A 24,060-nucleotide genomic window follows, 5' to 3' on the forward strand; every position below is an offset into this window, starting at 1 on the left:
TCCTCTCCATTTCCGACACACGCTCCTCGCTCATTCTTTCCGTCTGCCCAACCCATTTCAACGCATCCTCTTCAACCATACTCCAATTACCACACGTTTCTATTACCTCTTTTGTTGCTTACTCGATCATACCATCTCACACCACATATTGTATTTAAACATTTCATTTCCACCACATCCACCCTTCTCCGCACACCCTTATCTATACCCCCATTACTCGCACCCATACATCTTAGTTTGGACTATTATATCTTCAAATATGCCTCTTTTTGCCCGACCAGATAACGAATTTCTCGTTCCACATATTCCTCAATTCTGCCAAAACCTTCGCCCCCTCACCCACCTTGTGGGTGACTCACTTCCGCTTCCATGGTTACATTTGTTGTCATGTTCACTCCCAGGTATCGAAAACAATTCATTTCAAATTTTCTCCATTCAAACTTGCACCTTAACTAACTGGTCCATCTTTTTTACAAACGCACTCACTTTCACCACCCTTTTTTCTCTCATGTAATTTCCTCTTTTCAGATTAACTAGGCTGTAGAACCCATAATAGAGAAATGACTATTCGATCATTAGTAATCGAATGCCCTTCGTCTCAGGTCCATGAGCAACGGGGTCTAGATCGGTCACTTCCCAATATGCTCACTTTAACCTGTAGCCATCAGTTTTACCAAACTTACTGTTCGTATACTGAGGTATACGAACGGAAATGTGCAATGAGCGCGCACTTTCATAGAACACGAGATTGATGAATCATTTCTTTATTATGAGCTCCATAACATCATTATCGTCCCCAGCTCCCACGCAAATGGTAGAGGTTCGAATCCTGCTGTCAGGAGGGCATTATGTGTTCTGTGAAAGTGCAAGCTCATCGTTCTATATTAGTGAATTACGTGCTATTTGATAGGCATGCAAATGTGACACTTGTATGTGAATGTGCTGAGACGGGCAGCTCGTGGAGTCAGAGGTGAATATTTGTTGATTTTCGAAAAGTGAGCTTGAAAAAGAGACGTGTTTGAAGAAGTAAGGAAAGACTGGGTGTAGAAAGACAAAAGGCAAGAATAAACGAAGCAAGAGGAGTGGATGAGGAATAGGAGATATTTACGGAAGCAGTGCAGGCATGTGCCAGAAAAGAAAGTGGCATGCTAAAGGTGAGAAGTTGGCAGTTGAGAAAGGGAAGTGAGTGGTACCACGACAAAGTAAAACTGTTAGTGAAAGAAGAAAAGAGAGGTATATGGACGGTACTTATTGGGAAGGAATGGAAGTGACTGTGGGATGTACAAAGGAAGGCAGGAGAAGGAAGGTGCAGGGGCTGAACAAGAGGGCAAATGAGAGTTGGGATGAACGAGTATCAGTAAACTTCAGGGAGAATGAGATATTTGGAAGTATGAGAAAAACAAAAGAAAAACTGGAAACTTGGCTGAAGGGGGCAAATGGCAAAGTGGTAACAAGTATTGATCAGGTGAGGAGATGGGGCTTTTTGAAGGCTTAATTCATCAAATGAGTTTGAAGAAAGGTGGCAAATGTAGAGTGTTTGGGTCGGGTCGGTATGCCAAGAGAGTCATGAAAAGTGGTTTGCTGAAAAGGAAATTGGTGTTGAAAGCCTAGCAGAAGATGAAATGTGGCAAGGCGGCTAGAGTGGATGGCACTGTAGTTTAAATTCTCAAGAAAGGAAGTGATTGTGTTGTTGACTGATTTGTGAAAGATTTCATTGTATGTACGGACCATGATGAGGTGCTTGAGGATTTGCGGAATACATGCATGGTGTCATTGTATAAAAGCGAGGGGAACAAAGCTGAGTGTTCGAACTACAGAGGTATAAGTTTGTTTAATGTACCTGGTAAGTTATGTGTGATAGTGGTGATCAAGAGGGTAAAGGCACATGGAGAACATCGCACTGGGGTTTCAGGAGTGGTAGAGGATGTGTGGATCAGGTGTGTGCTTTAAAAACTGCCACAAACTCACCTTCTCCAGGAATCACTCGCCCTCCTCCCTACCTACTCGCACACACGCTTTACTCTCTTAATAAAAGCTCCTCATTTCTTCTAAGAGCTTTCCTTCCGCAACATATATTCGTAAGCATCTTCATCATCTCGATCATATGCTTTTTCCAGATCCATTTATGACACTTTTGGTTCTCAAAGTGTTTCTGACGCACATTCTTCAACGCAAAGACCTGATTCACACACCCTCTTCCACTCTTGAAACCATATTGTTCCTCCCGACCTGGTGCTCTGTGCATGCTACCACCCTATATTGAAAATCTTAGTACTGTTTCGTTCCTGTGGCTTTCTCTCCTGGTTCATGGTGATTACACACTCTGGACAGCAGACGAGTTCAGTTGTTCCATGATTTGCTGTTGGTTCTAAATTTTCATGTTAATTTCACCCTCATTCTTAAACAATTTTCATGTTAATTTCATCCTTATTCTTAAAGTCATAATGCAGAATAGGACCTAAATGCAAACTCCTTTTTAACACAGAATGTAGATGCTGATATACTATCGTTCCTCTAAATAGATAAAGACATGACGGTCCGTCAGTTTGAGCCATTATCTGTTGCTTACTAAGCCGTTGTTCGCCGATAATTGAGCGTCACGTTACGTTGTGTCGGCAAACATCGTAACACTCTTCTAGGATTCTCACAATCATCTCATCTGTTCTGCTTTTCTTATGTTAGGAATAGAGACAATCTCGTTGCAATGCAGCAATTGTTTTCCGACGTGTAACTGAAAATACATCACATACAACTGACTGGAACTATGCTCAAGTAAGCCATGGGTTAATTGTTTGTTTTAGGTTTCCTGTCTTAAATAGGATGGACAGTGATTGGAAGCCTGTTATGGCGCAGTTGGTAGCTGACTGACACTGTGTTTACACCAGTCAAAGCAACCTTAGTGACGACGGAGTAAACGTTGTCCAACATGCCTTTTACCTCCTGTGTCTACGATAACCCCAGCTCCCTTACATGTATCGTTGTTTAACTTTACCTATTGCCAACGGATGATCCTATGCTCTCAACTTTTCTTTTTAACCTTTAAGATACAGTGGCAACTCACTGAAGTAGGTCTGTTACAGCGGTAGGGAGAATCTACCTCTCTGTAGGTTGCTAGGTATCTAGCTTCTCCCAATATCAATTCAGGTTTCTGAAAGTCATTTTGCTGACATCTGAAATACGAAAAAAAAAAAAATATGAAAAATGAAATACATGTAAACATGCAGCCTGACTAATGGCCACATGATCGATGCTGACAGACTGAAGTTTCTGATTCCTTTTCAGTAGGGCTCGATCTTATTTAGGTCAACCGGAGTTTGATGAATTAGAATGGTCATAACTCGGGCAATGATGACGTAGGTGACGAGCGACCTATCTTGAGTAGGCTCCCTAGTAGCGATAGGCTTCAGGCGGCTTCTAGTTCGCCTTAATGCAAGAATCATACTTCGATCAGAGTATTTCAGGATTAATGCTTGAAGTACTTGACGATAGAAAGGGACAATAGGCTCCAAAAAGTGTTCCAGTTATAACTAATGCATCAGTGAACACGGTGATTGGAACCTTATACGTGCTTACTTCCTGCCTCAGTAGTCCCTCCTGCCTTTACAAAATCTCTCTTTCCTCTCAATCTCTGACATAATTATCCATAGACTTAAACCATCATTCAAAAAGAAAATGAACAAAAGTGCTCAGACTTAAGTAGCGAAAACGACACAAACAGAACCATCATCATAATATCATGCAAGAACAATATATATATATATATATTTTTTTATACTTTGTCGATGTCTCCCGCATTTGCGAGGTAGCGCAAGGAAACAGACGAAAGAAATGGCCCCCCCCCCATACACATGTATATACATACGTCCACACACGCAAATATACATACGTACACAGCTTTCCATGGTTTACCCCAGACGCCTCACATGCCCTGATTCAATCCACTGACAACACGTCAACCCCGGTATACCACATCGCTCCAATTCACTCTATTCCTTGCCCTCCTTTCACCCTCCTGCATGTTCAGGCCCCGATCACACAAAATCTTTTTCACTCCATCTTTCCACCTCCAATTTGGTCTCCCTCTTCTCCGCGTTCCCTCCACCTCCGACACATATATCCTCTTGGTCAATCTTTCCTCACTCATCCTCTCCATGTGCCCAAACCACTTCAAAACACCCTCTTCTGCTCTCTCAACCACGCTCTTTTTATTTCCACACATCTCTCTTACCCTTACGTTACTCACCCGATCAAACCACCTCACACCACACATTGTCCTCAAAACATCTCATTTCCAGCACATCCATTCTCCTGCGCACAACTCTATCCATAGCCCACGCCTCGCAACCACACAACATTGTTGGAACCACTATTCCTTCAAACATACCCATTTTTGCTTTCCAAGATAATGTTCTCGACTTCCACACATTCTTCAAGGCCCCCAGGATTTTCGCCCCCTCCCCCACCCTATGATCCACTTCCGCTTCCATGGTTCCATCCGCTGCCAGATCCACTCCCAGATATCTAAAACACTTCACTTCCTCCAGTTTTTCTCCATTCAAACTCACCTCCCAATTGACTTGACCCTCAACCCTACTGTACCTAATAACCTTGCTCTTATTCACATTTACTCTTAACTTTCTTCTTCCACACACTTTTCCAAACTCAGTCACCAGCTTCTGCAGTTTCTCACATGAATCAGCCACCAGCGCTGTATCATCAGCGAACAACAACTGACTCACTTCCCAAGCTCTCTCATCCCCAACAGACTTCATACTTGCCCCTCTTTCCAAAACTCTTGCATTTACCTCCCTAACAACCCCATCCATAAACAAATTAAACAACCATGGAGACATCACACACCCCTGCCGCAAACCTACATTCACTGAGAACCAATCACTTTCCTCTCTTCCTACACGTACACATGCCTTACATCCTCGATAAAAACTTTTCACTGCTTCTAACAACTTTCCTCCCACACCATATATTCTTAATACCTTCCACAGAGCATCTCTATCAACTCTATCATATGCCTTCTCCAGATCCATAAATGCTACATACAAATCCATTTGCTTTTCTAAGTATTTCTCACATACATTCTTCAAAGCAAACACCTGATCCACACATCCTCTACCACTTCTGAAACCACACTGCTCTTCCCCAATCTGATGCTCTGTACATGCCTTCACCCTCTCAATCAATACCCTCAAATATAGTTTACCAGGAATACTCAACAAACTTATACCTCTGTAATTTGAGCACTCACTCTTATCCCCTTTGCCTTTGTACAATGGCACTATGCACGCATTCCGCCAATCCTCAGGCACCTCACCATGAGTCATACATACATTAAATAACCTTACCAACCAGTCAACAATACAGTCACCCCCTTTTTTAATAAATTCCACTGCAATACCATCCAAACCTGCTGCCTTGCCGGCTTTCATCTTCCGCAAAGCTTTCACTACCTCTTCTCTGTTTACCAAATCATTTTCCCTAACCCTCTCACTTTGCACACCACCTCGACCAAAACACCCTATATCTGCCACTCTATCATCAAACACATTCAACAAACCTTCAAAATACTCACTCCCTCTCCTTCTCACATCACCACTACTTGTTATCACCTCCCCATTTGCGCCCTTCACTGAAGTTCCCATTTGCTCCCTTGTCTTACGCACTTTATTTACCTCCTTCCAGAACATCTTTTTATTCTCCCTAAAATTTAATGATACTCTCTCACCCCAACTCTCATTTGCCCTTTTTTTCACCTCTTGCACCTTTCTCTTGACCTCCTGTCTCTTTCTTTTATACATCTCCCACTCAATTGCATTTTTTCCCTGCAAAAATCGTCCAAATGCCTCTCTCTTCTCTTTCACTAATACTCTTACTTCTTCATCCCACCACTCACTACCCTTTCTAATCAACCCACCTCCCACTCTTCTCATGCCACAAGCATCTTTTGCGCAATCCATCACTGATTCCCTAAATACATCTCATTCCTCCCCCACTCCCCTTACTTCCATTGTTCTCACCTTTTTCCATTCTGTACTCAGTCTCTCCTGGTACATCCTCACACAGGTCTCCTTCTCAAGCTCACTTACTCTCACCACCCTCTTCACCCCAACATTTACTCTTCTTTTCTGAAAACCCATAAAAATCTTCACCTTAGCCTCCACAAGATAATGATCAGACATCCCTCCAGTTGCACCTCTCAGCACATTAACATCCAAAAGTCTCTCTTTCGCACGCCTGTCAATTAACACGTAATCCAATAACGCTCTCTGGCCACCTCTCCTACTTACATAAGTATACTTATGTATATCTCGCTTTTTAAACCAGGTATTCCCAATCATATATATATATATATATATATATATATATATATATATATATATATATATATATATATATATATATATATATATATATATTTCGGTGCACGAGACCGGGTTATAGTGATAGGTGATTTAAATGCAAAGGTGAGTAATGTGGCAGTTGAGGGAATAATTATTATACATGGGTTGTTCAGTGCTGTAAATGGAAATGGTGAAGAGCTTGTAGATTTATGTGCTGAAAAAGGACTGGTGATTGGGAATACCTGGTTTAAAAAGCGAGATATACATAAGTATACGTATGTAAGTAGGAGAGATGGCCAGAGAGTGTTATTGGATTACGTGTTAATTGACAGGCGCGCGAAAGAGAGACTTTTGGATGTTAATGTGCTGAGAGGTGCAACTGGAGGGATGTCTCATCATTATCGTGTGAAGGCGAAGGTGAAGATTTGTATGGGTTTTCAGAAAAGAAGAGTAAATGTTGGGGTGAAGAGGGTGGTGAGAGTAAGTGAGCTTGGGAAGGAGACTTGTGTGAGGAAGTACCAGGGGAGACTGAGTACAGAATGGAAAAAGGTGAGAACAATGGAAGTAAGGGGAGTGGGGGAGGAATGGGATGTATTTAGGGAATCAGTGATGGATTGCGCAAAAGATGCTTGTGGCATGAGAAGAGTGGGAGGTGGGTTGATTAGAAAGGGTAGTGAGTGGTGGGATGAAGAAGTAAGATTATTAGTGAAAGAGAGGAGAGAGGCATTTGGACGATTTTTGCAGGGAAAAAATGCAATTGAGTGGGATATGTATAAAAGAAAGAGACAGGAGGTCAAGAGGAAGGTGCAAGAGGTGAAAAAGAGGACAAATGAGAGTTGGGGTGAGAGAGTATCATTAAATTTTAGGGAGAATAAAAAGATGTTCTGGAAGGAGGTAAATAAAGTGCGTAAGACAAGGGAGCAAATGGGAACTTCAGTGAAGGGCGCAAATGGGGAGGTGATAACAAGTAGTGGTGATGTGAGGAGATGGAGTGAGTATTTTGAAGGTTTGTTGAACGTGTTTGATGATAGAGTGGCAGATATAGGGTGTTTTGGTCGAGGTGGTGTGCAAAGTGAGAGGGTTAGGGAAAATGATTTGGTAAACAGAGAAGAGGTAGTTAAAGCTTTGCGGAAGATGAAAGCCGGCAAGGCAGCAGGTTTGGATGGTATTGCAGTGGAATTTATTAAAAAGGGGGTGACTGTATTATTGACTGGTTGGTAAGGTTATTTATTGTATGTATGACTCATGGTGAGGTGCCTGAGGATTGGCGGAATGCGTGCATAGTGCCATTGTACAAAGGCAAAGGGGATAAGAGTGAGTGCTCAAATTTCAGAGGTATATGTTTGTTGAGTATTCCTGGTAAATTATATGGGAGGGTATTGATTGAGACGGTGAAGGCATGTACAGAGCATCAGATTGGGGAAGAGCAGTGTGGTTTCAGAAGTGGTAGAGGATGTGTGGATCAGGTGTTTGCTTTGAAGAGTGTATGTGAGAAATACTTAGAAAAGCAAATGGATTTGTATGTAGCATTTATGGATCTGGAGAAGGCATATGATAGAGTTGATAGAGATGCTCTGTGGAAGGTATTAAGAATATATGGTGTGGGAGGCAAGTTGTTAGAAGCAGTGAAAAGTTTTTATCGAGGATGTAAGGCATGTGTACGTGTAGGAAGAGAGGAAAGTGATTAGTTCTCTGTGAATGTAGGTTTGCGGCAGGGGTGTGTGATGTCTCCATGGTTGTTTAATTTGTTTATGGATGGGGTTGTTAGGGAGGTGAATGCAAGAGTTTTGGAAAGAGGGGCAAGTATGAAGTCTGTTGTGGATGAGAGAGCTTGGGAAGTGAGTCAGTTGTTGTTCGCTGATGATACAGCGCTGGTGGCTGATTCATGTGAGAAACTGCAGAAGCTGGTGACTGAGTTTGGAAAAGTGTGGGAAAGAAGAAAGTTAAGAGTAAATGTGAATAAGAGCAAGGTTATTAGGTACAGTAGGGTTGAGGGTCAAGTCAATTGGGAGGTAAGTTTGAATGGAGAAAAACTGGAGGAAGTAAAGTGTTTTAGATATCTGGGAGTGGATCTGGCAGCGGATGGAACCATGGAAGCGGAAGTGGATCATAGGGTGGGGGAGGGGGCAAAAATCCTGGGAGCCTTGAAGAATGTGTGGAAGTCGAGAACATTATCTCGGAAAGCAAAAATGGGTATGTTTGAAGGAATAGTGGTTCCAACAATGTTGTATGGTTGCGAGGCGTGGGCTATGGATAGAGTTGTGCGCAGGAGGGTGGATGTGCTGGAAATGAGATGTTTGAGGACAATGTGTGGTGTGAGGTGGTTTGATCGAGTAAGTAACGTAAGGGTAAGAGAGATGTGTGGAAATAAAAAGAGCGTGGTTGAGAGAGCAGAAGAGGGTGTTTTGAAATGGTTTGGGCACATGGAGAGAATGAGTGAGGAAAGATTGACCAAAAGGATATATGTGTCGGAGGTGGAGGAAACGAGAAGTGGGAGACCAAATTGGAGGTGGAAAGATGGAGTGAAAAAGATTTTGTGTGATCGGGGCCTGAACATGCAGGAGGGTGAACGGAGGGCAAGGAATAGAGTGAATTGGATCGATGTGGTATACCGGGGTTAACGTGCTGTCAGTGGATTGAATCAGGGCATGTAAAGCGTCTGGGGTAAACCATGGAAAGCTGTGTAGGTATGTATATTTGCGTGTGTGGACGTATGTATATACATGTGTATGGGGGTGGGTTGGGCCATTTCTTTCGTCTGTTTCCTTGCGCTACCTCGCAAACGCGGGAGACAGCGACAAATATATATATATATATATATATATATATATATATATATATATATATATATATATATATATATATATATATATATATATATTCTCATTTCATTTCAAGCCAGAAGTTTCAGTTTTCTAAATTATTTCTTACTTTTTTCATATGTATATATATATGTATATGTGTGTGTGTGTGTGTGTGTATGTGCGTGTGTGTGTGTGTATGTATGTATATATGTATATATATATATATATATATATATATATATATATATATATATATATATATATATATATATATATATTATCCCTGGGGATAGGGGTGAAAGAATACTTCCCACGCATTCCTCGCGTGTCGTAGAAGGCGACTAGAGGGGACGGGAGCGGGGGGCCAGAAATCCTCCCCTCCTTGTATTTTTTAACTTTCTAAAATAGGAAACAGAAGAAGGAGTCACGCGGGGAGTGCTCATCCTCCTCGTAGGCTCAGATTGGGGAGTCTTAATGTGTGTGGATGTAACCAAGATGTGGAAAAAGGAGAGATAGGTAGTATGTTTGTGGAAAGGAACCTGGATGTTTTGGCTCTGAGTCAAACGAAGCTTAAGGGTAAAGGGGAAGAGTGGTTTGGGAATGTCTTGGGAGTAAAGTCAGGGGTTAGTGAGAGGACAAGAGCAAGGGAAGGAGTAGCACTACTCCTGAAACAGGAGTTGTGGGAGTATGTGATAGAATGTAAGAAAGTAAATTCTAGATTAATATGGGTAAAACTGAAAGTTGATGGAGAGAGATGGGTGATTAATGGTGCATAGGCACCTGGGCATGAGAAGAAAGATCATGAGAGGCAAGTGTTTTGGGAGCAGCTGAATGAGTGTGTGAGTGGTTTTGATGCACATGACCGGGTTATAGTGATGGGTGATTTGAATGCAAAAGTGAGTAATGTGGCAGTTGAGGGAATAATTGGTATACATGGGGTGTTCATTGTTGTAAATGGAAATGGTGAAGAGCTTGTAGATTTATGTGCTGAAAAAGGACTGGTGATTGGGAATACCTGGTTTAAAAAACGAGACATAGATAAGTATACGTATGTAAGTAGGAGAGATGGCCAGAGAGCGTTATTGGATTACGTGTTAATTGACAGGCGCGCGAAAGAGAGAATTTTGGATGTTAATGTGCTGAGAGGTGCAACTGGAGGGATGTCTGATCATTATCTTGTGGAGGCTAAGGTGAAGATTTGTATGGGTTTTCAGAATAGAAGAGAGAATGCTGGGGTGAAGAGGGTGGTGAGAGTAAGTGAGCTTGGGAAGGAGACTTGTGTGAGGAAGTACCAGGAGAGACTGAGTACAGAATGGAAAAAGGTGAGAACAAAGGAGGTAAGGGGAGTGGGGGAGGAATGGGACGTATTTAGGGAAGCAGTGATGGTTTGCGCAAAAGATGCTTGTGGCATGAGAAGCGTGGGAGGTGGGTTGATTAGAAAGGGTAGTGAGTGGTGGGATGAAGAAGTAAGATTATTAGTGAAAGAGAAGAGAAAGGCATTTGGACGATTTTTGAGGGGGAAAAATGGAAATGAGTGGGAGATGTATAAAAGAAAGAGACAGGAGGTCAAGAGAAAGGTGCAAGAAGTGAAAAAGAGGGCAAATGAGAGTTGGGGTGAGAGAGTATCATTAAATTTTAGGGAGAATAAAAAGATGTTCTGGAAGGAGGTAAATAAAGTGCGTAAGACAAGGGAGCAAATGGGAACTTCAGTGAAGGGTCTAATGGGGAGGTGATAACAAGTAGTGGTGATGTGAGAAGGAGATGGAGTGAGTATTTTGAAGGTTTGCTGAATGTGTTTGATGATAGAGTGGCAGATATAGGGTGTTTTGGTCGAGGTGGTGTGCAAAGTGAGAGGGTTAGGGAAAATGATTTGGTAAACAGAGAAGAGGTAGTAAAAGCTTTGCGGAAGATGAAAGCCGGCAAGGCAGCTGGTTTGGATGGTATTGCAGTGGAATTTATCAAAAAAGGGGTGACTGTATTGTTGAGTGGTTGGTAAGGTTATTTAATGTATGTATGATTCATGGTGAGGTGCCTGAGGATTGGCGTAATGCGTGCATAGTGCCATTGTACAAAGGCAAAGGGGATAAGAGTGAGTGCTCAAATTACAGAGGTATATGTTTGTTGAGTATTCCTGGGAAATTATATGGGAGGGTATTGATTGAGAGGGTGAAGGCATGTACAGAGCATCAGATTGGGGAAGAAGAATGTGGTTTCAGAAGTGGTAGAGGATGTGTGGATCAGGTGTTTGCTTTGAAGAATGTATGTAAGAAATACTTAGAAAAGTAAATGGATTTGTATGTAGCATTTATGGACCTGGAGAAGGCATATGATAGAGTTGATAGAGATGCTCTGTGGAAGGTACTAAGAATATATGGTGTGGGAGGTAAGTTGTTAGAAGCAGTGAAAAGTTTTTATCGAGGATGTAAGGCATGTGTACGTGTAGGAAGAGAGGAAAGTGATTGGTTCTCTGTGAATGTAGGTTTGCGGCAGGGGTGTGTGATGTCTCCATGGTTGTTTAATTTGTTTATGGATGGGGTTGTTAGGGAGGTGAATGCAAGAGTTTTGGAAAGAGGGGCAAGTATGAAGTCTGTTGGGGATGAGAGAGCTTGGGAAGTGAGTCAGTTGTTGTTCGCTGATGATACAGCGCTGGTGGCTGATTCATGTGAGAAACTGCAGAAGCTGGTGACTGAGTTTGGTAAAGTGTGTGAAAGAAGAAAGTTAAGAGTAAATGTGTATAAGAGCTAGGTTATTAGGTACAGTAGGGTTGAGGGTCAAGTCAATTGGGAGGTAAGTTTGAATGGAGAAAAACTGGAGGAAGTAAAGTGTTTTAGTTATCTGGGAGTGGATCTGGCAGCGGATGGAACCATGGAAGCGGAAGTGAATCATAGGGTGGGGGAGGGGGCGAAAATCCTGGGAGCCTTGAAGAATGTGTGGAAGTCGAGAACATTATCTCGGAAAGCAAAAATGGGTATGTTTGAAGGAATAGTGGTTCCAACAATGTTGTATGGTTGCGAGGCGTGGGCTATGGATAGAGTTGTGCGCATGAGGGTGGATGTGCTGGAAATGAGATGTTTGAGGACAATATGTGGTGTGAGGTGGTTTGATCGAGTAAGTAATGTAAGGGTAAGAGAGATGTGTGGAAATAAAAGGAGCGTGGTTGAGAAAGCAGAAGAGGGTGTTTAGAAATGGTTTGGTCACATGGAGAGAATGAGTGAGGAAAGATTGACCAAGAGGATATATGTTTCGGAGGTGGAGGGAACGAGGAGAAGTGGGAGACCAAATTGGAGGTGGAAAGATGGAGTGAAAAAGATTTTTAGTGATCGGGGCCTGAACATGCAGCAGGGTGAAAGGCGGGCAAGGAATAGAGTGAATTGGATCGATGTGGTATACCGGGGTAGACGTGCTGTCAATGGATTGAATCAGGGCATGTGAAGCGTCTGGGGTAAACCATGGAAAGTTCTGTGGGGCCTGGATGTGGAAAGGGAGCTGTGGTTTCGGGCATTACTGCATGACAGCTAGAGTCTGAGTGTGAACGAATGGGGCCTTTGTTGTCTTTTCCTAGTGCTACCTCGCACACATGAGGGGGGAGGGGGATGTTATTCCATGTGTGGCGAGGTGGCGATGGGAATGAATAAAGGCAGACAGTGTGAATTGTGTGCATGTGTATATATGTATGTGTCTGTGTGTGTATATATATGTGTATATTAAGATGTATGGGTATGTATATTTGCGTGTGTGGACGTGTATGTATATACATGTGTATGGGGGTGGGTTGGGCCATTTCTTTCGTCTATTTCCTTGCTCTACCTCGTAAACGCGGGAGACAGCGACAAAGCAAAATAATAATGATAATATATATATATATATATATATATATATATATATATATATATATATATATATATATATATATATATATATATATATATATAACACAATGCCCTCCAACAGCAAGTATTCGAACCTGAACCTTTTGCATGGCAGATGGGAACGCTACCACGCAAAAAGCCCTGGTTCGAATCCTTGCTTGAGGGCATATATATATATATATATATATATATATATATATATATATATATATATATATATATATGGTATCCACAAACAGGATCAGAGAACACCATGGTCTTGCCATCCGACTTATGCTAGTCTTTAGATGTTCATGGGAGTTGCCAATAAAGCAACTCCCGCACTACTTCCTACTTTCACTCCCTATTCTCTTCATGATAACTCCTCACTACTTCTGATGATTTTCGTTCCACATCATACATTCACAATACCTTCAATAAAGCATCTCTATCAACTCCACTATACTCTCTCACCAGATCCATTTCTCCGAGTATTTCTCACACACATTGTTCAAACGCCTGAGACACAGATCTTCTACCACACCTGAGACACAGATCTTCTACCACACCTGAGACACAGATCTTCTACCACACCTGAGACACAGATCTTCTACCACACCTGAAACCAAATTGTTCCTCAACAGTCTGATACTCTCTCTGTTCATACCACCACCCTCTCGGTTACCTCTCTACCACACAACTTTACCTATATGATCTGAACAATCACTTTTATCTTCCTTGCCTTTGTACAGGCACCTCATCGTGATCTACATGTACGCTGAAAACTCCTAACCAGCCAGTCAAAAAAAAATCGCCCCTTAAGAAATTCGGCTGCAGTCCCATCCATTACCGCTGCTTTACAACAGTTCCTCCGCAATGCTTTCAACACCTCTTCTCTTTTCAACAAGTCACCTACCCTAACTCGGTTTGCATACCTTTTCATCACAAGCACCCCATATCTGCCACCATGTTATCAAATATATTCAACAGTCCTTCAGAACACTCACTCCATCTCTTCTCATATCTACGTGTACCAATTTTTCCATCACCCTCTTCCATGATCATCCCCATATGTTCTTGTTTTACTTTTCACTCTCTCAATCTCCTTCCAAAACATTTTCTTATCCTCCCTAATGTTTGGTGATACTCATTCATTCCAACTCTCATTTTCTCTTTTTCAACCCCTGTTCCTTCCTCTTTACCTCCTGCTGCTTTCTCTTGTACATCTCCCAGTCACTTGCACCCTTCCCAACAAGTGATGCCCATACACAACTACTTTCTCTTTCACTAGCAACTTTACTCCCTCATCCCACCACTCACTATCCACATGCCTACTTCCCCCCTTCCACATGCAACACATGAGTAGTGCTTCCCTAAATACCTTCCATTTCCCACCTGCTTCCCAAGCTTCATTTACTCTCACTCCGCTCTTATTATCTTCTGGAAATCTTCACGCAAGCCTGTTTTCTAAGCTCATTCGCTTTCACCATCCTACTCCCATCAATAACATCCTTCATTTCCAAATGACTCTAAAAACTCTCACCTTTGCCTCCACCAAGAAGTGCTCACACATCCCACCACTTTCCCCTCTCACCACATTAACATCTAAGAATCTCTCTTTTGCACACTCATCAATAAGAACGTAACCCAGCAAAATCTGCTCACTTATGTTTACGTCATTCTTTTCAAACCGTCCTATTTCAGCACAAAACCCCACAAGTTCTTTACCATTTTCATTCCCAACAGTGCCCTCCACTCATGCAACGGGCTGCGACATTACCCAAACTTGCATTCAAATCACCGATCACTAATACTCATTCCCCTATATTGAAATTGCTGACACACCAACTTGGCTCATCCCAAAACATTTGTCTTTCTTCCTCACTTCTCTCCCTTCCAGGTACAGAGGTCTTAACAATCACCCACCTCTCATAATCCACTTACCTCTTTACCCACATCAATGTAAGGCTTACTTTCTTACATTCTTTCACACACACTCTTGCAACTCCTTCAGAAGTGCTACCCAATCCTTAGTTCTCACCCCTCAAACTCATCCCTGACTTCACCCATAAGACTTTCCAAAACCATTTTCCCCTTTCCTTTTGAGTGTACTTTCACCTAAAGCCATAACAGCCACGTTCCTTTCCTCAAACATACTATCTATCTGTCCCTTCTCATCCTGGTTACGTTCGTGCTACTGCCATGACAACTGCTTAGGTGGTTTATGAAGGTTTAGAAGCATAAATTTCACGAGAGAGAGAGAGAGAGAGAGAGAGAGAGAGAGAGAGAGAGAGAGAGAGAGAGAGAGAGAGAGACAGACAGACAGACAGACAGACAGACAGACAGACAGACAGAGGTGTTACATGCACACAACCCACAGAGATACATGGAGATTCTTGTAGCTTGGGAGAAACTTTAACTGACCCTGAAGAAAAAAGTGTGTTAAATCATCGAAAAACCTCTTAACATGAAAACCGGGTATAATGGTTGGATCAGATATAATAGATGACTGGTTTTGTAAATAGATCAATGTCAGTATAGTGTGAAAGAAGTAGATTGCGAAAGTGATAAGTAGATATAGTGGGTGAAGTGTTGAAGAGTAAGTGTATTTCAAACGACATGGAAATCAGTGTTGATCATGTGCATTGGAAGCGTTTCTATGTAACGCTGGAAGTGTGATGAGATGACTTGAATCTCATCTTGACGTATCGATTTAAAGTGCCAGGTAATTGATCAAGAACAGGCGTGTAATATTGTGTAAGACGACACTCGGGGGATGAAGAGGTGGTGCCATATTTACTCGTATATAAGCCACAATTTTCCCCACTAAACTGCAAAGTTAAGAGTGCAGTTAACTAAACACCACTTAATTTTTTCAGAGTGGTCTTTAACACTCCCAGACTTACTTAAACAGAATACCAGTTGGGATACTTTTCAATACTCTTCCCCAATCCATTTCTTTCACTTATAAACGCATTTGAAGTATATTTTTGTGACATGGATCATTTAAAAACAACTGAAACCATGGTAATCCACATATGAAGTTTGTTTTGATTCATTGTACCCTCAATGCACTTTGCATTTTGTTGTCAGATTTTCTGTTGTAAATCATCGTACTACAACTGAAAATCTTGTATAACTACAGAAAAAAAAATTCATAACATCATGCAGCAGTATATAGCAAATAATATAAATACACATCACACGCTTTTCATTGGGTTATAGCGTTAAGAGATTATACACAGATACTTCTTATTTATTTTATTTTTAGTTATTCATTATACTTTGTCGCTGTCTCCCGCGTCAGCGAGGTAGCGCAAGGAAACAGACGAAAGAATGGCCCAACCCACCCACATACACACGTATATACATACACGTCCACACACGCACATATACATACCTATACATCTCAACGTATACATATATATACACACACAGACATATACATATATACACATGTACATAATTCATACTGTCTGCCCTTATTCATTCCCGTCGCCACCCCCACCGTACATGAAATGACAGCCCCCTCCCCCCGCATGTGCGCGAGGTAGCACTAGGAAAAGACAACAAAGGCAACATTCGTTCACACTGTCTCTAGCTGTCATGTATAATGCACCGAAACCAAATGATAGTTGGGGTGAGAGAGTATCATTAAATTTTAGGGAGAATAAAAAGATGATTTGGAAGGAGGTAAATAAAGTGCGTAAGACAAGAGAACAAATGGGAACATCAATGAAGGGGGCTAATGAGGAGGTGATAACAAGTAGTGGTGATGTGAGAAGGAGATGGAGTGAGTATTTTGAAGGTCTGTTGAATGTGTTTGATGATAGAGTGGCAGATATAAGGTGTTTTGGTCGAGGTAGTGTGTATGGTGAGAGGATTAGCGAGAATGATTTGATAAACAGAGAAGAGGTAGTAAAAGCTTTGCGGAAGGTGAAAGCCGGCAAGGCAGCAGGTTTAGATGGTATTGCAGTGGAGTTTATTAAAAAGGGGGGTGACTGTGCTGTTGACCGGTTGGTAAGGTTATTAAATATATGTATGACTCATGGTGAGGTGCCTGAGGATTGGCGGAATGCTTCCATAGTGCCATTGTACAAAGGCAAAGGGGATAAAGGTGAGTGCTCAAATTACAGAGGTACAAGTTTGTTGAGTATTCCTGGGAAATTATATGGGAGGGTATTGATTGAGAGGGTGAAGGTATGTACAGAGCATCAGATTGGGGAAGAGCAGTGTGGTTTCAGAAGTGGTAGAGGATGTGTGGATCAGGTGTTTGCTTTGAAGAATTTATATGAGAAATACTTAGAAATGCAAATGGATTTGTATGGAGCATTTATGGATCTGGAGAAGGGATATGAGATGGTTGATAGAGATGCTCTGTGGAGGGTATTAAGAATATATGATGTGGGAGGCAAGTTGTTAGAAGCAGTGAAAAGTTTTTATCAAGGATGTAAGGCATGTGTACCAGTAGGGAGAGAAGAAAGTGATTGGTTCTCAGTGAATGTCGGTTTGCGGCAGGGGTGCGTGATGTCTCCATGGTTGTTTAATTTGTTTATGGATGGGGTTGTTAGGGAGGTGAATGCAAGAGTTTTGGAGAGAGGGGCAAGTATGCAGTCTGTTGTGGATGAGAGAGCTTGGGAAGTGAGTCAGTTGTTGTTCGCTGATGATACAACACTGGTGGCTGATTCGGGTGAGAAATTGCAGAAGCTGGTGACTGAGTGTGGTAAAGTGTGTGAAAGAAGAAAGCTGAGAGTAAATGTGAATAAGAGCAAGGTTATTAGGTACAGTAGGGTTGAGGGACAAGTCAATTGGGAGGTAAGTTTGAATGGAGAAAAACTGGAGGAAGTGAGAGAGTTTAGATACCTGGGAGTGGATTTGGCAGCGGATGGAACCATGGAAGCGGAAGTGAGTCATAGGGCGGGAGCCTTGAAAAATGTGTGAAAGGAAAAGCAAAAATGAGTATGTTTGAAGGAATAGTGGTTCCAACAATTTATATGGTTGCGAGGCGTGGGCTATAGATAGAGCTGTGCGGAGGAGGGTGGATGTGCTGGAAATGAGATGTTTGGGGACAATATGTAGTGTGAGGTGGTTTGATCGAGTAAGTAATGAAAGGGTAAGAGATATGTGTGGTAATAAAGTGTGGTTGAGAGAGCAGAAGAGGGTGTTTTGAAATGGTTTGGTCACATGGAGAGAATGAATGAGGAAAGATTGACAAAGAGGATATATGTGTCAGAGGTGGAGGGAACTAGGAGAAGTGGGAGATTAAATTGGAGGTGGAAAGATGGAGTGAAAAAGATTTTGAGTGATCGGGGCCTGAACATGCAAGAGGGTGAAAGGTGTGCAAGGAATAGAGTGAATTGGAACTATGTGGTATACTGGAGTCGACGTGCTGTGAAATGTCTGGGGTAAACCATGGAAAGTTTTGTGGGGCCTGGATGTGGAAAGGGAGCTGTGGTTTCGGTGCATTATACATGACAACTTCTTATTATGAACATATAATAGATTGCTAAACTTTTTGAATTATAAATACAAATGCTGATGGATTTATTCTCTGCAAACACGTTTCTTCAGTCCAAGTTGATCTACAGATATACGTGGAGGGAGAAATAATGGAACAAAAGGGTTTGATTGCCTACGTGACAGTGGATGAAAGATTAAGTTGCACTGGATGCTAAAGTTGTCAGAGGATTCTTTGGAGATTCTGACCATTTTGCCATTCTTGTGGAGGTGAGGATCAGGGAGAAGGGGAAGTATGGCGTACGGCAGAATCGAAAGGTAAAAGTGATGGCAAGCGAGAATATGAATGTGAGAGAATGCAAGGAGGAACACGAAAGAAGAATGATAGAAAGTTCAGATGAAAGTACGGTATATCCAGGGATGTAATCATGTGTGAAGGAAGTGTTTAAGATCTTTAGAAAAAGGCTGTTAAAGGTTGTAGGATTAGTAGATGGATAAAAGGTTGTACGATTAGTAGACTGATAAAAGGTTGTAGGATTAGTAGATGGATAAAACGTTGTACGATTAGTAGATGGATAAAAGGTTGTAGGATTAGTAAATGGATAAAAGGTTGTAGGATTAGTAAATTGAGAAAAGGTTGTAGGGATAGTAGAGGGATAAAAGGTTGTAGGATTAGTGAATGGATAAAAGGTTGTAGGATTAGTAAATGGATAAAAGGTTGTAGGATTAGTAAATTGAGAAAAGGTTGTAGGATTAGTAGAGAGATAAAAGGTTGTAGGATTAGTAGATGGATAAAAGGTTGTAGGATTAGTAAATGGATAAAAGGTTGTAGGATTAGTAAATGGATAAAAGGTTGTTGGATTAGTAGAGGGATAAAAGGTTGTAGGATTAGTGAATGGATAAAAGGTTGTAGGATTAGTAGATGGATAAAAGGTTGTAGGATTAGTAAATGGATAAAAGGTTGTAGGATTAGTAAATGGATAAAAGGTTGTAGGATTAGTAAATGGATAAAAGGTTGTAGGATTAGTAAATTGAGAAAAGGTTGTAGGATTAGTAGAGGGATAAAAGGTTGTAGGATTAGTGAATGGATAAAAGGTTGTAGGATTAGAAGTGGGATAAAAGGTTGTGAGATATAAGAATAAAGAGAAAGATGCTTCGTGGATGGATGAGATTAGAAATGCCGTGGAAGAGAAGGAAAAGGCATACGGTAGATTGCACGTAACGAATGTACCAGTGGAAGTTCAGCAAAGGAGAAAAGAATATAAGATATGTCAGCGGAATATTAAGAAGTTGATAGAGGAAAGCAAAGAAAGAGTGGATGAAGACTTTGGAAGAAAGTTGTGTGAAATTTTAGGGAAAATGGGAAATTGTAATGGAAGTAGGTGAAAAAAGGAGAGGTGGATGTGAGAGGGGAAAATATGAACATGAGAAGGAGGAAGTGAAAGGAAGATGGAAAGTGAATTTTGAAGAAGTGATGAATGTAGGAGGTGAACAGTAACTGTTACATGCATGGGTACAGAGGAGGGAAGGAAAAGGATGCAAGTGCAGAGAACGGTAACTAGAGGGGGTAAGAAAGGCATTAACGAGACTGAAGGTAGGAAAGGCACCTGGAGTGGATGGGATTACGGCTGTAATGTTGAAGTATGGAGGAGAAAGTGTGGCAGAGTGAATGCATTTGATATGCAATTTACCATGGAAGCACTAGGCTGCGCCTGAGGATAAGTGGAAAGCTATCATTCTTCATTAATTAAAGGAAAATGTGTTACGGACGTATGTAGCAATCATAGGGGAATAAGTCTGTTAAGTGTACCAGGAAAAGTGTATGCAAGAGTGTTGATCGAAAGACTGAATAAGTGAGGAGCAAGGTTGGGGGGAGATAGAAAAGGTAGAGGATGTGTAGATCAGATCTTTGAAGTGAGAATGACTGTGGTAAAGTAACTAGCAAAAACAAGTGCAGTTGTATGCAACTTTTATGGATCTGGAAAAAGCATACGACTGAGTCGAGTGGAATGCTTTATGGGATGTGTCAAGGATGTACGAGGTATAAGGGAAACTGACGGATGGTATAAAAGCATTCTATATAGAATAAATCCATGTGTAAAATTAGATAGAGTTGAGCGAAAGTTTTGGTACAAATGTGGCTGTAAGGCGGGGCTGTGTGATGTCACTGTTCTGACGGTACTATAACTGTCTCTGCTGTAGACAAGGCAACTCTCTTTGATTCCCGTTTCTCCTCTAATTCCACCTTGGATGACTCTAACATTCCTTCACTCCCTGATGCTCCTCCCCGTGATTTCTTTTCAGAGTGTTCTAAAAGAGCTTCTCTCTCTGAACGCAAGCAAGGTTAATGGTCCTAATGGCATTCATCCCTGTGCACTGAAAGAGCGAGTCTCTGAACTTGCATATGTACTTGCTCGTCCGTTCCCTTTCTGTCTAAAAACCAAAACTTTTCCTTCTCCTTGGAGGTATGCATTGATGCATTCCATCCCTAAGAAGGGCGGCCGTTCTGACCCTTCAAACTATCGTCCTATTGTTTTGAGATCTACCAGTTCCAAAGTCTTTGGATCCCTCCTCAAATCCCATATCCTTAGACACCTCAAATCTCTGATCACTAGTATGGCTTTCGTAAGGCGAGATCCACTGGTGATATTCTTTCCTATCTTACCAATGTCTGGTCATCATCCCTGAAAGATTTTTGGGTGTCTTGTGTAGTTGCCCTTGACATATCCAAATTTTTTGACAGGGTGTGGCATCGGGGTCTCATCTCTGATCTCCCATCTTTTGGTTTCTCTTCCTCACTTTGCTCCTTCATATCTAGCTTCCTCTCCAGCCGATCTATCTCTGTGGTTGTTGATGGATCAGCCTCAACCCTTTTCTCCATCATCAGCGGTGTCCCTCAAGGTTCTGTCCTTTCCCCTACACTTTTTTTCCTTTTTTCAACGATTTTCCCTCCACAAATGATCAAATGCACTCATATGCTGATGACTACACACTGCATTCATCCACATCCTTCAATTCTTCTCTTTCTTCTATCACTCGATCTACATCTAGTCTTGTCACAGCTTCTTCAATAAACTCAGACTTGGACAGGATATCTCAGTGAAGTAGACGACATCTTGTTAAGTTTAATGCCTCCAAGACCTACTTTCTGTCTCTCCATCGAAAACTCCTCACAACTCTCTTCTCTCCTTTGACAGTTCTGTAATTCCAGCTCTTGACTCAATGAACATACTTGGTATTACTGTAACTACCACCTGTCTTGGAAACGCCACATTACAGGAACAGTTAAGTCTGCCTCAAAGAAACTGTATCCTCTTAGATGCCAAAACTTCTCTTCTTCGGAACAGTTCCATTTAGAAAAAAGGATTGATTCATTCCTTGTATAGAGTACTGCTCTCACATAAGGGGTGATTCTAGCTCTGCATCCTTACTTGACAGAGTTGAGTCGAAAGCGATTTGACTTGTCAACTGTCCCAGGATACCTCCCAAACTTGACCCTCGTGTCCTACACCGCAATGTTGATTCACTTTCCCTCTTATAGGTTTTACTTTGGATTTTGCTAACGAGAGCTGGCTGCTTGTGTGCCCCCACCACTAGCAAGACCACACAATCTTCGGCAAGCTGCTACGTCACGTGATTACTGTGTGGCCACCGGCAACTCAAGGGTGGGCCGTTTTGATAACAGTTTCTTCACAACACGTCGAAACTCTGGAACTCTCTACCTTCTCATGTCTTTCCCAACAATGATGACCTGGTACATTTCAAAAGACAGGTTTTCCATTTCCTCAAAAATTCATAAATACTTTTTGTCTTTCTCCCCCCCCCCCCCCCCCCTTCATTTTTCTCTATACTTCAATCAAGTTCCGGCCTTGATGTGGACTTTCGTCTATGACTGGAGCCTTAGGGGGAAAAAACTAGGGGGAAGGGAGTGTAGAGATGGACTCTGGTGGTGAGGTATGGTGAATAGTGACATGCCTGTTTGCGGATGATACTGTGTTACTTGCTGAGAGTTGAGGGGAGTTGCATAAGGTTGTAAATGTGCTTTATGACACGAAGGTACAAGTGAGTATAAGTAAAATAACGGTGCCTGAAAGAAAACAGTGAAAGTATAGAATTTGCAGAGCTCTATAGAATGAGAGAGAAGTGTAATAAACTGTGCTGTAGAAAGAGTTATGGAAGGACTGGAAGAGGTGACAGAATTCAAGCACTTGAGCTTAGGTAAGTATGACAACACAGAAGGAGAGATAAAGGAGACAGCAGCATAGGGTAGAGAGTCATTCAGCCTCTTAACAGAATAATGAAGGGTATAGTTGTAAGTATTGAAGTTAAGAGAGGATTAAAGGACAGCCAAAACATGGATATGGAATGAGTCACAGGTCAAGAATCCAGGCTGTGGAAATGAGCTGTTTGAGAGGAGCATGTGGTATGACTAGAGGGAATGGAGAAAGAAATAAAGGGGTTCGAGAGATTTGGCATGGCAGGGAATACAGAGAATGAATTGTAGAGTGGGTAAAATGTAATACTTTGATGTGGTTTGGGCATTTGGAAATTATGTAAGGCGGGGAATTTACAAGGAGAGTGCACGATAGTGCGATTATAGGTGTTAGTGTGAGAGGAAGCTCACCTTTGACATGGGAAAATAGAGTGGAACAGTGTTGGAAGGAATGTGTATGAGAGGCATGTAAGGACATGGATGAGTAGAGACTTTTGCCGTGGCCATTCCCTTGATGGGAGTTCCCACAAGGAATGGGTGGCAGGGACGTAGACAGACAGATAGATTCACATAGTTTTTTTCTGCCCATGTATCCAGATTATCATAAACAAAGAAAGCATCTCCTAAAGTGCATTTCCCTCCATCTGTTAAACTTTTAGCTGAATGTGGCATCCCCTCCAACTATCAAGTTTGGAGCTAAGCTCAGAAGACTTTTCGTTTCAAATCGTAATCTGGCCCTCCCAAACTGAGCAAGAGTATCTATTAGTTTTGCCTGTAACACAATTAAACTATCAGTCGTAACGTAAGAGTGGATGTGATTATGTGACTGAAGTACTGTCAATCAAGCACTTTATTTTGCCATATAAAAAGGATCTTTGATGTATTTAAGAAACACACAAAACAGCATTCCATTCCTGTATGCGAGTCTAGCAATAAAAAGAAGTTAATAAACAAGTGCTTTCTACTGGAAACATTCTTCAGAATGCTTAAAGTATTAGCTTATATACAAATGCAAATACTACTGCAGGGTTTGCATTTTCGTCTGTTGTTACATCCAGATTTAATATAAAGAAATACCACACCTCCTCCCAGGGTTTTCCTCAACCAGTTGGGTTCTCAGCTAAATGCATGGAAGATTTTCTCCTTTAAAACAGTACTATAACCCTCCCAATATAAGCAAGAGCCAAGCATCTATTTTCTTTTATACTTAATCGCGCTAGCAGCTAACGCCAGGAACAAAGAAAAGGTCGCATCTGCTTACATCTAATCTCTAGCTATCATGTGTAATGCAACGAAACCAAAGCTACCTCTCCACAGCCCCACAGACCTTTCCATGGTTTACCCAGAATGTTTTGCATGCTCTGTGACAGAAGGTCAACCTC

The 24,060-nt window shown here is 41.7% G+C and overlaps 1 long non-coding RNA gene across 2 annotated transcripts in view; it reads left to right on the forward strand.

The window, feature by feature from the left end:
• LOC139756426 (uncharacterized) overlaps positions 1-24,060 on the forward strand; it is a 99,163-nt gene that overhangs the window by 57,532 nt on the left and 17,571 nt on the right. The window lies entirely within an intron of this gene.

This window comes from Panulirus ornatus, chromosome 21 (assembly GCF_036320965.1).
Source record: "Panulirus ornatus isolate Po-2019 chromosome 21, ASM3632096v1, whole genome shotgun sequence".
Classification (NCBI taxonomy): Eukaryota; Metazoa; Arthropoda; class Malacostraca; order Decapoda; family Palinuridae; genus Panulirus; species Panulirus ornatus.